At 43.3% G+C, this 13,785-nt stretch overlaps 1 long non-coding RNA gene across 1 annotated transcript; it reads left to right on the forward strand.

Moving 5' to 3' along the window:
* Window positions 1–1,250: 1,250 nt before the first annotated feature.
* Window positions 1,251–11,384, forward strand: LOC135366539 (uncharacterized). Its single transcript, XR_010414203.1, has 2 exons — window positions 1,251–1,969; window positions 11,050–11,384. It is a non-coding gene; the product is annotated as an uncharacterized LOC135366539 (long non-coding RNA).
* The last annotated feature ends 2,401 nt before the right edge of the window (window positions 11,385–13,785 follow it).

The following is a 13,785-nucleotide window of genomic DNA, read 5'->3' on the forward strand; positions in this document are numbered from 1 at the left end:
AGCGGAGCTGTGAAACCAGCATATTTTTTCTCTCACGAAATAAAACACCAATTTTAACACCATACTCCCAATTCAAATGAGTGTAAAAAAGGTGCATTCGACGGAAAACACCTGTTTCAACACCCCACTTTACACCCTTAATGATCCACATTGGATAAAACGTGGTGTATGTCGATATTACACCCTTACTAATGCACTTTTTGCACTCTTTGTGGAATAGAAAAGGGTGTTTTTATAAGAATACACCTTGTTTGAGCAAATAAAGGTGTAAAATGATTTACTGTGCATTGCTGCGCTGCTCCGCGCAAGAACTATTTAAACCGAAGCGTATAACTACTCGAGAAAATCACTAAGTGACGGTGCTGTTTTTTTTTTTTTTTTTTTTTTCATGCAATATTTTTCGCTGAAGGTCCCGATGCGTAAAACAGAGGTTGCGTAAGCGTGCGAAGATCTTTATATAATTAGTCAGCGGATGCAAATGAGCCGCTCTAAACAGAGATACATCGAGACGGTGGATGCGTATATAGATTGTGCATGTAAGCAGCTGATGAGATTCGAGGGAGGAAGAGAGGATTATTGGAAGCAGCTTTCGGCTACGGGCCAGTTGCGTCGTCTGTTACTCCTTGTCGGGATTCCACCAGCAACGCCCCGTTTTGGGTGTGTAGGTTAGTCTACACTGACGGAAGCAGCATAGGGCTCGCAGCCGTAAAGCAGATTGCACTCTGAAGTACGCTCGAAAATGGGGCGTAGATGCTACGTTTTCGACGTTTCGACGTTCGGTGCCAGGTCCCCCAAGGTCGCCATTTTCCCATGTATTTGTTCGTATCCCGATGCGTGCAATGCCGGAGGCCGCCCTTAGATACCCCATTGTTACCAGACGTTGGCTTGCGTGGATTGTAGCGCGCTAAAGATCCAGTTGAAGCACAATCCAAGCCAGGCCAAATCACCGAAGGAGAAATGGACGACTGCAGCGCCTGCGGCGCCTGGTACGACAGGTACGCTATGTGATGCACGCAGCCGTGCACTAGATCCTTCCGATCGCTCAACACGTTTAAAAACGGGACCAAAAAGTGAAACACGACAAAGAAAGTTGTTATACGCGTTTTATTTGGACATATAAAGACTAGATTCATTCGCAGAAACAACAAAAACATTTTGCCGCTAAACTTAGCGCGCTGAAGTGATCCGGAACGGCAACAGTGGGGTATCTAGTGGCGGCCTTCTTCGTTGCACGCTTTTCCGAGGTGAGTTTGGGGGACCTGTTCGGTGCGATGGTAGCGGGGCACCGGAAACGGCTGCGGTTGCGGAAGTGCGCCTCTATCTTTCCGATGTGACACGGTGTGGCGCCACCTCCGGCCTGGTGCGCATCCGTGTAAACGGTGGTGTATCGTTTTTCCCTCCGATTTCGACTCGATTTGATTCGCTCGTGTCGTATTCATGTAAATACGGCTAGTGAGAACCCACGTAGGCTCCATGTGTGCGTCCTGTTGAGCATAGTAGACGGATATACGCAGCTAGGCTGGTGTGCGTGAAAGCAGACCGCGGGTGGAAGCGACTTCGCGGCGAGATCACGTGATAGAGCCGAGTCACGTGGGGCTCCCGTGATGGAGTGTAAAAGGTGTGCCCCTTCGTACACTTCTCTCATTCCCACTGTTACTCCTCTTTCATACCGCACACGGTGATCGCCAGGAGCCTTATGTCTGGGCAGATGCAGTGTAATGTCTATCTCTACAACCGAGACTTGGATAAAAATGCGGGAGATCCTCTGCGCCGCACAGCGGCTTGGGTTCAGCACAAGATACCGTCCCCTTCGAAGTCGAGGCCGATTCAGCACTGGGAGGTCTACTTTGTTTTTCCTGACAAGACAGTTGTACGGTGTGATGGAGAGGAAGACCCTACCACTCACAAACTGCGTGGGGATGCAAAGGTGATAGATTACAGCGACGTGGAGCCTTTCCTCAAATACATGGTGAGATATTAGACTAAATAGCTTCGCTAGCCAAGTTATTTAGTGACTCTAGCTTCACCTTTTCAAGATCACCTTAGAAGTTATACATTAGGAATCTAAAACCGCGATCAGTATATTGCGCTGACAGTATTTTGCGTTCGTGCGCCAGTGACACGTTACCTGTGACACAGCGAACCTTTTAAGGGGGATCGTGCCGCTTTCGTTTTCATGCATTTTCTATGGGAGAAACAATCTTTTTTTTTTCTCGGCGAATAATGTACCAATTTCAACGGGACCGGTCTTATCTGATAGCTTTTCGCAATATAGATAAATGTCATTTACCAAGATGTGTATATAGTTTTTTTCTAAAAACGTCGCGCAAAATGTGAAAAGCTAGCGATCCACCATTTTTCCCACTTGGAATAATGTCCATTTCAGATTTTCGACTTTTCAGCATGAACAGATGCCTTCATCTGCTTCACTCGAGCTTTGCGGTGAACCCCACCAATGCGCAATGTAGGCCGACACTGGCTTAGCTATACCGAGTCTGGGAATGGCTTAAGCTTGCTTATCGTGCCGCTTTTTTGGTATCTTTGTGACACTCGAGCGTAATCTATTGCGGTATGTCACCTGATGCATCACGTTTACTCAAACGCAAAATCCTCTTCAATGACCAGAGGTCAATTTTCGATGTATTGGCACTCTTCCACTACACATACTGTAGGATGCAGTGATGTAGTTCATCCGCGTTCAAACCCATTGCATTTCTTTCTTGCGGTCAGTATATTTTTCAATTCAATTTTCAATTTTCAATTCATCTTTATTTCAATGCAAGTCAGAGTTACATAGGGGTGGCCAAAAAACAGCATCATCCTGTTTGACGAGGGCGCATCCCCCTGATTTAGTGCAGCAACAGCAAGCAGAATATACTAATTGTGAACATCAATATTAGTCGTGAAAACTACTACAGTGAAGCAAGGAAACGGAATAAATACATATATACATCATAGAAAATTAGACATCATAATAGAAAAAAAAAAGAAAAATAGAAAAATAAGAGACATCATTAACTAGAACATAAACATAACACTAGAGCATAAACATGGCCCGTAGTGCAACAGCCGACATGGATTTAATTCCCTTCATTAAATAAGAATTCAATAGCTTTGCGATGTTATGAGGTAGCGACTGATCTCCGCATATTGTTCGCGTCCTTGGGACTTTCCAAAATAGATCCTGACGTGTTTTGCTAGCTATTCGACGTTGTAGATTGCATATTGACAAGATTAACGTATTTTTATATTTTACAGCCCTAAGGTATGTTTTTTGCAGGAGGAAATCGTAAATATTTTGTACCTTCATAATTTTTAGGCCATCAAAAAGATTTGCTGTGTGATGATCAAAAGGAACGCATGCAATCAATCTTACTGCCCTTTTTTGTAATGGATAAAGTTTAGTAATGTTAGTCTTAGATGTCGTACCCCATACGAGGTGACAATAGGTAAGGTGAGACCGTATTAATGTATTGTAAAGAATAACCTTTACGAAGTTCGGGAATTCGTAACGGTAAGTAGACAGGATACCAATGGCTTTCGAAATTTTGTTATGAAGATACGTCAAGTGACAATCCCAAGTATCTGAAAATAGAACCCCTAGGATTTTAATCGACCTTACAATTTCAATGGGCTGGTTACCTAACACGATGTTAAAGGGAATGGATACAGGTTTATTACGTGTCCTATATAGCATTGCCTTAGTTTTTTTTTTTTATGTTAATAAACATTCTATTATGCTCTGACCATGTCCCGATCGCAGAAAGAGCCATGTTTGCATGCGTTACAGTGTCACTAATCGTGCTACCAGAAACAAATACACTATTATTATGTGGTTTGCTATTGTACGGTTCTCGTTTGACTTTTTCCATTATCGTCTTATGTTCTACGAGGGTCTCTCTGTGTGTGCTGCAATAAGATCTCGATCCTTATTCTGAAGGGGCTCGTTATTTTATCCACCACATCACCACTAGCAAATGAGGTGGAGTATAGACCCTGGCAATGCAGCTCCCCATTCCTCATCTTAAAATAACGTTATTGTCACGAGTGCTTTGCAGTTGTTCAGCTGTCAGCGTATTTCATTACAAAAATTCGAAGCGCTGTGCACGAAGAGCATGCATGCATGCATGACTTATCACACATGCTGTACGAGCAACTGCACATACGAGGTTAAAACAGCAGTTTATTTACTTCCACCGTACCTCACAGATTAAAAGAACAGTGGAACAAATTGGCATAGGTTCTGCATCCGGTTCTTCTGAGCACAGCTGAGCGACTGTGAGGGGAACCTGCAAGCACAAGCGCATTGTTTATAGAAAATACATGGTCTTGAGATTTGTAGGAGCAGCCATATCTTAGTACGCAATGGCACCAGCGAAGTAGCAATGCAAACAAGTCCGAGTTGTCAGATGCACGCGATACGAATAAACAGATTTATCTTCAAAATAAAGAGCTTACCTGTGAAAAATTATCCCTCTTTCTCTGTCCGCGTGAGGTGTACTCAAAGCTGCAACAAACTGGCATGACATGCCCTTTAATTTAAAGGAAATTTAGAAGAAAAAAAATACGGGCAGCCCCGCTTGAACTAAATGCAGACGACAGAATGCGTTGGGCCCACCAATATGGCGGCCGGTGACCACGCTGTGGAGCACCCTATGCGCGATCCAGCCTATACTATAGAGATCAGTGATGTGTCTGGAATCTTCTTGCTTCTTCTTTATCACGCGCCGGGATGAGATGTACCGCTTCGTCCCTGCCCTGAAAGTTTCTCGAAGATGATTCGTGGCAATAAATAGGCATAAAAAGGATATACACTTTACAACTATAGTGGGAACACACGAATGGAAGTGTATTACCGCAGCTTCTTTCGTAGTACAGTCAGGGGGCGGATCCAGGGAAGATCCTCGGGGGGGGGGGGGGGCACTAAAAAAAAGGAGAGAAGACGTGGGGGGGGGGTCGGAGCGGCGGCTTTAAATTTTTACGGCTCATTCAGAACGAATTAGACGAAGTGGCGCTTTCCATGTGAAATTTCAGCGCATAATACGTCTCCTAACATTTAATTCGACGCCCACAAACGCTGCTTTATTTCGTTTTACCTTAATTACAAACAAGGAACTTTATTTCGGCCAACCCTGTACATAACGCCCGGTAATCCTACACCAGTATCTATTTGTCTCCCTTTATACGTATGTCTAAACAGCAGAAAAATATGTCCCACCATTTTCGTAACGTGCTGTCTCTTTGTGAAGCTGAGTGAGGACGCCTTAGCGTTGTAGACTCCGGGCAGCCACTGACCCACCCCCCCAAACGTCAAATCGCTGTCTTTATCCACAGTGCAGCGTTCCGCGCGCTGAGAGGAGGCGAATGTGATTCCTCCTCGCACCACCTGCGTCTTCGCTCCTTTTTAGCCAATGAAGTGTTCGTCGGCGAGTATATGTCATGCCCTTCACCGAGTAGAGGGAATACATTAATAAAAACGAAAGGAGGAAAGGTTAGCCAAACTGTGTGTTGGTTTGGTATTGAAATAATAATAATGCTAATAATAGTAATAAAAAGAGAGGAAACGGAGAAGTAGATATTCGGAATACACGGCGCATGTGATGACGGTGAACTTCATCCCAGCGCAGCAGGCCGGCCAACTGATGAAGCCTTATTTACATGTTAAAAACTAGAAATCCAAACAAGATCTAAATACATCTAACTAAAAAGAGAGAGAGAGAGAGAAACAATGAAAACAAAAAAAATCCAAAACAAAATTCACATCCAAGTGACAATGGCTACGTGCAAAGCGCTGTAACCAGAATGTGTTACACACGCTTTCAGATTCCTAATGAATGGCTAGTGTAGGCACATTAACAGATGAAGCCTGCTTCGCGTTTTGTGATGAATTTTGCACCGTTTTATTATTGTGCAATGTTAATAAGTGGCGAGTTTACTTTTCAGGTTTACTGCTGGCGAACGAGTTAGGTCTGAATTTCTCCATTTCAGGATCATTGGGTTTATGGGATCAATTTTCCTCGTGATAAACGATCGCGCGATCGACAAGTAAGCTCTTGCCATACGAGGTGCAAGTGAGATGTATTGTGCTCCTGCCTGACTCACTATACATCTCGAGTGTTTTCACTCGGGTCTTTGTGTTGTTATCTTTCCTTTTGTATTTCTAACGTGGCGCCGGCGGACCAATATGTCTGGAAATCGTCCGCCATTCTGTTGCGCTACTTCCTTCTCTGAATATTGTCAGTTGTATCCCACGCGTTTCGTGCCAACTGTGTACATGTCAAAGGAATTATCCTCATAAATGGAATATCCTCAGAAATAAATGTTCAAACGAGAAATGTTGGTGTCAAAGCATCTTGCGCAGGTATACATCATGTAAACATGCTGGAAATGTGGGGCTATAGGTTATACCGGCTTTTGAGAAAAGGCAGAGCCGGTTGTCTCCCTTGCTGTATTGTGCAAATAAGTTTTCTCTGTACAATGTTGATGAGAAATTCGATCACCACAAAGCGTTACTTCGGTTTACGGTGATGACTGTTTTACCCAATAATATGGATAACACGACAGAATCGAATGGGATTTTATGAAGCTCACCATTACATCCCTGTCCGCCATTTTCTTTTGATGCTATAAATCGTCACTTCCATTACCACTGCCTTATTTCTTAAAAAAGAAAAAAAAATCTCTGTTTGCGTTTTTCATGTAGGTAACACATAATTCGATTTCAACATCATAAAGAATGAATGGTGCGCATCAACACTTTATGGAGAACTTGCGTATCCTCGAATGAGCTGACGTGAGGTGCAGGCAATGTGACCATATTCCTCCGTTCCCAAGGCGGAACATCGTCAGGACGGTTGAACAGCGGGACCTGTCCTGTCCCAATTGAGACGTCTTGTCCCACCTGGTATAGGTGTATTCATTAAATTAGCAATAGTCGCGAATTTACAGACACAGTGCATTTCGGGACGCGTGGAGACGGAAGTGGGGGAATAAATTGGGCGGGGCCTCCCGCACGAGCTCGGCAGCTGGGATCTCTTTCCCATTTTTTTTTATCGTGCGTGATGATCAGGAAGCAGATCTTGTATTGTACCATATGGGCCAGATGGTAGCACGTTTTGTTAACTGGTGTAAGTATTAAGATATTTCGCGGCGCCACGTTCGCTGCCTCTGGTGATGCCCCCACAATAATACCATAGATTGAGAAGTTACCCGTCAAAAAGAACTCGCTACAAGTTAAGTTACCGTGTGGAAAATGTAACTAAGTTAATAACGAAGTTCTTCGGCCTGAAATGTAACTCGCAGTTACTGAGCTACTTAAAAAAAAAGAACGAGTTACTTCCAAGTTACTTCGGACACAAAATAGCTGCAAAATAGCGAAATGCAAATACGCTTTGTATCTTACTCCCTGTGGGCGCACAATGGATCAGCTTCATTTCAATTGCAGCTGTTCTTACTTCTGAATAAAATACTGTCATTGATTGAATATCACGCTTTATATGGCAAAAAATGCCATGAAGGAACCGGAGAGAAAGCAAGAAAATATGTGGATGTGAGTGAAAAGAGAGTTAAAAAGTAACTTGGAACTTAACTTAAGTTACTTTAGCAAAGTTACCTGAAAAAGGAACGAGTTCCTCTGGAAGTTACCACGGCGCAAAAGTACCGAGTTAAGTTACAAGTTACCAAAAAAAGGAACTTAGTTACAGTAACGAGTTACTTGTAACGAGTTACCTCGAACTCTGAATAATACTAGTGTTCTGGTGCGACCACGTGGTCTTTGTTTCATGTGTGAGAAGAGGGCGAGAAATCTGTCGTTGCTGATGAGTAGTGACGGCGCCAGTGAATATGTTTATTCACTGGTGCCGTCACTACTCATCCGGTTTTCCAAAACCTGGATACGTGTGTGTCTGTCATTTCATATTGAGATACACACCGCTGACCGTGACGATGGAACACCCGGTCATCCTCCAGCACCAAATAAAGTTTTTGTTTGTTGTTGATGCCATCGTCCGTTTAACAGCAGGTATACTCTCGATATGAAGTGCTATCGTTGAAAGATGAAATTACTCAAAAGATTAGCCAGCTGTAAGACACGAACCCACATCCTGTGTCTCTAGCAACATCAACAACAACAACAACAATAAATGAAGAAGTGATGATGACATGGGATGTTTCCCCGTGGTAGCCACAGGACACTACCCCATTTCACAGTGGTTAATATGAGAGGATGAATTATGGTGAGAAGGAAGCAACGACAGGTCGGAGTTCTGTTTAGAGCTCTTCAAGGAGTCCAGTGGCCTGCATGAAAACAAAAAGGGAGCGAAGAGCCCGGCACTGATGTTCAGGGGAGCTCCATGGGCCAAGTAGCAACATCAATTGTCTCAAGTGCTATCGTATTTGTAGTCGTTCTGTGTTACGCGTAGGGAGCGTCGTCTTAGCTCGTTCGTTTTAAATTTGTGTACACTGAATGTTCTTCACGCCCAAGCTCTACAAAGTACATCTCCGAAGCTTGGAATGGGAGTTCGCATCGATACAAATTATCGTCTTTCTGGATTAGTTCTGGCGAAATATCAGGATCCCCTTAAAGGATCTCTGATAGTCACCTAAAAATTTTTCGTCCTGAACGAGTTGTGGAAGCACGTAACTTAACTCGATGATTAACACGAAAATTTTCTGTTCCCACTGTTCTGTTGAAAAAAATTCTGTTCCCACTCGACTCGCTCCTTCGGGTCAAACGAGAAGGAGAATGAAAAAAAAAAAAAAAAAAAAACGTCATTGGTGACGTAATAAAAGTTGAAGGCAGGGACCGCGCTTTTATCTGAGTCAGTTCTGACTGGTTTTCTTTCCTTTCTTTCTGATTTCTTTCCCCCTGCATTCTTCCTGTCAAGCGATGAATAAGGGAGGACCTCCATAATTCCTGGTCGTGAAACCACGGTTCTTGAAATTCATGTTCTGGAAACAAAGAAAACAAGGGAAAATGTTGCTTCGTAAGATGATATGCCGGGATTAAGAACATAACAACTGCCAGCACTGGGTCAAAATAACATCATTATTTAACAACTCTAATTCAGTTTTTTTTTATATGTGTCCAAGCCGTCTTAGCGAACGAGACACATTTTCTGAATAGAATATTTATTTCACTTGTCTACAAAAAATTCAAAATGTGACAAGACCTGACTGCTGAAAAATCGACACATCGAAAAATCGAAAATGAGGACACATTTTAGCAGCCATTTGGCTAAGCAGGGCAGCATGTTGGTTAGTCAGTTGTGTGCTTGCAATATTATGGCTGGGCTAGTCACAGTTTCCCGTGGTTTGCCGTTGGTGGTTCCCCGCGCGGCACGTGTATTTTATATTCATCTAAAATTTTCGCTAGTGACGTGTCGATTAAGTGCACGCTGATATATCGACGGATCCAAACCACGACCTACTAGATTATAACGACCATGTCACAATCAGCAAACCCTATGAGGTGCCTGTCCGCACGATCCGCCAGGGGCGCTACTGACGCACCCTGGCAGACTGGCGCACGATTGGACGATGGAAATTTGAATTTTGAACTCGCAGAAGCGTATGTACGACAACCGTAGCAGACGACAGCGATAGCTCCTATGAAAACGCGTAGAATGATGATAATAATCAACCTCAGAATTAAACATCTGTGGAAGTCCACAGCTTGTACAGAAATACTAAGGTAAGCTGAAGTACAAAGTATTGTAGAAGTTGAGGAAGCAATAACAAGGACGATCAGAAGCGCCACCGCTGCCTTCCAAAAATGCGGCGCATGGGAGGGGTGCGCCTGACGTGGTCGTTATAATCTAGTAGGTCGTGATCCAAACTTAACCGGCGTTTTCAGTCACTATATGGTGGATAAAACTGATGCACTATATGGTGACAAAACAAAAGGCGCCGAGCACGGATGAACTCAAACTTGCGTGTCTGCGTCGTCCACATTTGTAGTCTGCATCCGTCTGTTCTCGTTTAGCTCAATGATTGGTAAGTTAACCATAAATCGTGGTCTTATGACACTGCTTGCCTATGTCGGTGTGTAACTCAGTGAATGAGTGTTGAACGCCTGATGCCACGACGTGCCGGCGACGGCATATTGCGATAGATTTCACTGGATTGTATCTGACAACGTATCGGAACACTTCTCCAGCTGAATAAGGAAAAAAACTAACCGGGTAGCAAAGTTGCTAGTCGAAGTGACGGGCACAAGTGGTCATAGCGAATTAATGATATAGCGAATATTGATATAGTGGCATAGCGAACGGAATCAGTGATCTTGAGGCGTGACCTGAAGCAGCGCTTAGTGCTGCACTGTGTTTGCACTTATTGCCGCCAACGACACAACAAACAGTCAGGATGATAACGAACAGCATAAAAAACACATACATGGACAGAACAGCGTTCGACTGGCACCTTAAGTTTACTTTCATAACCCACCTACTGCGGAAGGTCACTTTGGGGAAGGCAAGGTCGAGCGGGGAGACGGGTTGACCGATTTTTGGTTGACTTTGCTCGGGGAGTTCAATGAGGATGGCCTCCACAATCTCATGGCCTAACCTTGAACAGTGTCTGTAGACCAATCTTCGTTTACTGTATTTGATAAAACAAAGAAGAAGCGAAAAGAAACTTCTTCCACCATTGCGGCGGGGTTCCGAGTGAAAAACAGCAGACGACATTCCTCGGAACCAATCAGAGGCCCGACTTTTCCGACGTCAAAATGACGCCAGTGGATCGACGGCCCGTTCCGGGCATTGCCACCGTTGCGCACGGTCGCGATTTCAAAATCGAATTACACGATATTTGTGCACTTGTTGATAGAATGACCCCTCATGGTTCATTTTAATAAGCCTATGAACCGATTGGTCCAAAAAAGAGGTAATGATTAAAGTGCTTTCCGAGCTCCTTTAATGTTAGATTTCTATGATTTAGAAAACATAAGTGAATATAGACAGCTGCACTTGTCGGCACGTACGCTATGCGCATTTGGCACTTATAATTTTTTTCTGGTAACCTTAGTAATGGACTGCCTCACTTTACACGCAGAAACTACTGAAGTCTGGTGCCTCTACCTCGAAAGAAGCTATCAGAGAAACGGTGGACGTCATGAACCTGAATTGCAAGAAGTATGACGCTGTCTCCAACAACTGCCAGCACTGGGTCAAAACGCTGCTCGGAAAGCTGAATATACCAGTGTATTACTTTGATCTAAAACAATGTGTTTCCTTTGTGGTTGCCGTAGGTAAAACCGCCACAGTTGCAGCTGTAGCCCTCCTTGGAGCTGCAGCTGCGGGTCCTTCGGCGGCTGTGGTATCTGCAACTGCAGCAACAGCCTTTCTTTTTTATCGTAAATAATAACAATAAAGACGTTCAGTGCTTGCCTCGAAATGTCCTCGTCAGAAATACCCCCGTACAAAAAAAAAAAAAAAAAAATGTCCCCGGATTAAATGTCCCCTGAGGAACATGAACTTCTGGTGCCCGTGGACTGGTTGAATATTCACTTCCGACGTTGACTCTTTACAACGACAGTGTGGATATTCGAGTTTTCTGAACTCTCAAGGCCGTTATCGTGTATCCTATTCCATTTCCCAATCAAATATGGAATTCCACGTTCGAATTTCGAATCGAATTGATGTTTCTTCGAAACCAAATATATTCGAATAGTCCCGAAGCTGCACACGTGCCAAAGGGCTGAAAAATCGTAACGCCGAACTGTCCGAAAGCCGAAAGCCAAAAGGCCGAAAAATCATAAGGACGAACAATCAGAAGACCGAAAGTAAAAAAAAAGGCCGTAAGTCAGAACACCAAACAATCAGAAAGCCGAAAATAAAAAGACCAAAGAGGCAGAAGACCTAAGGTGAGCACCACATCACTGAAGGGGATTGTTCTTTTCATCAGCTTATAATGAAGTTTTGGATGTCTTTTATTATAAATCAGGCAATTGGAATGCACAGCATTTGGTGCTCGGAAATAAACTGGCTAGAGAGAGAGAGAAATGCAATAATCTACAATATGCTTACTACACAAGAAGGTACCTGGTGGGTGAGTGACAGTGAAAGACATATTACCCACTGAATGAAGTGAAGAAAGGATCGTGTCGCTCTACATTTGATAACCCCAACGCGACTGCCATCGTCTAAAAAAAAAAAAAAAAAAAAGCAGAAGAAGAAAAACACGCAACAACACAGTGGCTCATATGCCTACTTTTCCTTTTTGTTTTCCCCTTGTTGGTCTGGTCGAAACTGGTTCGAAACTAAGTCATTTAATGTGACACTGGGTGAAATTAGTAGTAACAGTGGGTGCCCAGGCAACTTGGTGGCGAAACTCAGACATGGACCCCTGGGCCCTGCCCCTGAGCCCTGCGCGTATTTTCCCTGCGCGGCGCCTGTGCGGAGGGTTGTCCGCGCGCTTATAACATGCAGAGACATGCAAAGAAGGGTCATACACAAAAAGTACAAGTGAAAATATACTTATTAATGCAATCAAGTTGCGATATTAAAGCCAATTGTGATGCCAATCAGGTGAAGGAGAAAAACTCAGCCGAAAAACCTTCACGACCTGTAACAGAAGAAACACAAGACACATAATAAAGAATATACTTACTCATTACCAATTTTACAGCTTCCATATGGGGTATGACTCAATGGCATTAAGGAGGTATCTCTTATCATCATAGGGCATGAGTGCAAGCTTAGTTGTTTCCACTGTATACATGCATTGACGCTTACTACATATGGTCCTTTGGGGATGACTTACCTTCACACTATTAAACAAAACATCTTTATATACATCGTGATGCAATCCCCTATGAGCAATACTTTTCTTAACACCTTTTGCTCTAGCAATTTGACTATCGTCACTCAATCGGATAGAATACATTTTTGCTTTCAGAGCAACCACCTCTTCAATTATCCTACCTCCAGTCTCATCCTTGAAGTGGAACAATGCCCATTTATTTTTATTGCTATAGAGTGGATGATCAGTGGGATAGGATGAAAGATCGAGGTGATCATCTGCCATCTTTTTGATTTCCTCTTCATACTCTGACGTATGAAACACACCAATGATAGAATCGGTATCCGAATACATGATGGTGATGGGACAATTCAACTTTTCCAAGAGAGTGCAATAGACAAATTAGTACATTACCAACTTACTATAATATAAAATACAAAAACCAATCTGTAATGGAAAGCTACATTTTACTTTCCTTTTCTTCATCTCATACAACACACAATTCTCTGGCAAAATTTCAAATCGAATGCAGTCGTTTGAGGAGCTATATCTTTGAGCCTCTTCTTTGCTGAATGCTATCTTAATTGATCTAAATCGCCCGGGAAAAACGAGTGTTATATCGCAAATGGCATTACAACTTAAATTCAATATCTGCTTCTCAAAGTCCGTTTGCGCTGCAATGCGTCGCTGAATGTTCATTTCAATGTACGGGCCAAAGATCGTACCCTGACGAAATTTCATCACTCTATGAATTTTGCTAACCCGCATACCTAACTTACAATACAGACTCAACAAACGATAATGTACAACATACTCTGTTTTATCACTACAAGTGAGAAGTAACTTACCCTGTGCTGCAGGTTTGTAATTCAATTGGTCTTTTAGAGCCAACTGATACTCTGACAACCAACTCTCGTCAACCTTTTGCTTCATTGGAGCTAGTGGGAAATACCTGGTCTTCTGGTATAGCTCCAGTGGGTAGACGAGGTCGCACACATAAATGTAGCCGTACTCTGCATCCTGAGGATGGTTAATGATGTCCAAACT

Source organism: Ornithodoros turicata, chromosome 8 (genome assembly GCF_037126465.1).
Source record: "Ornithodoros turicata isolate Travis chromosome 8, ASM3712646v1, whole genome shotgun sequence".
Taxonomy (NCBI): domain Eukaryota; kingdom Metazoa; phylum Arthropoda; class Arachnida; order Ixodida; family Argasidae; genus Ornithodoros; species Ornithodoros turicata.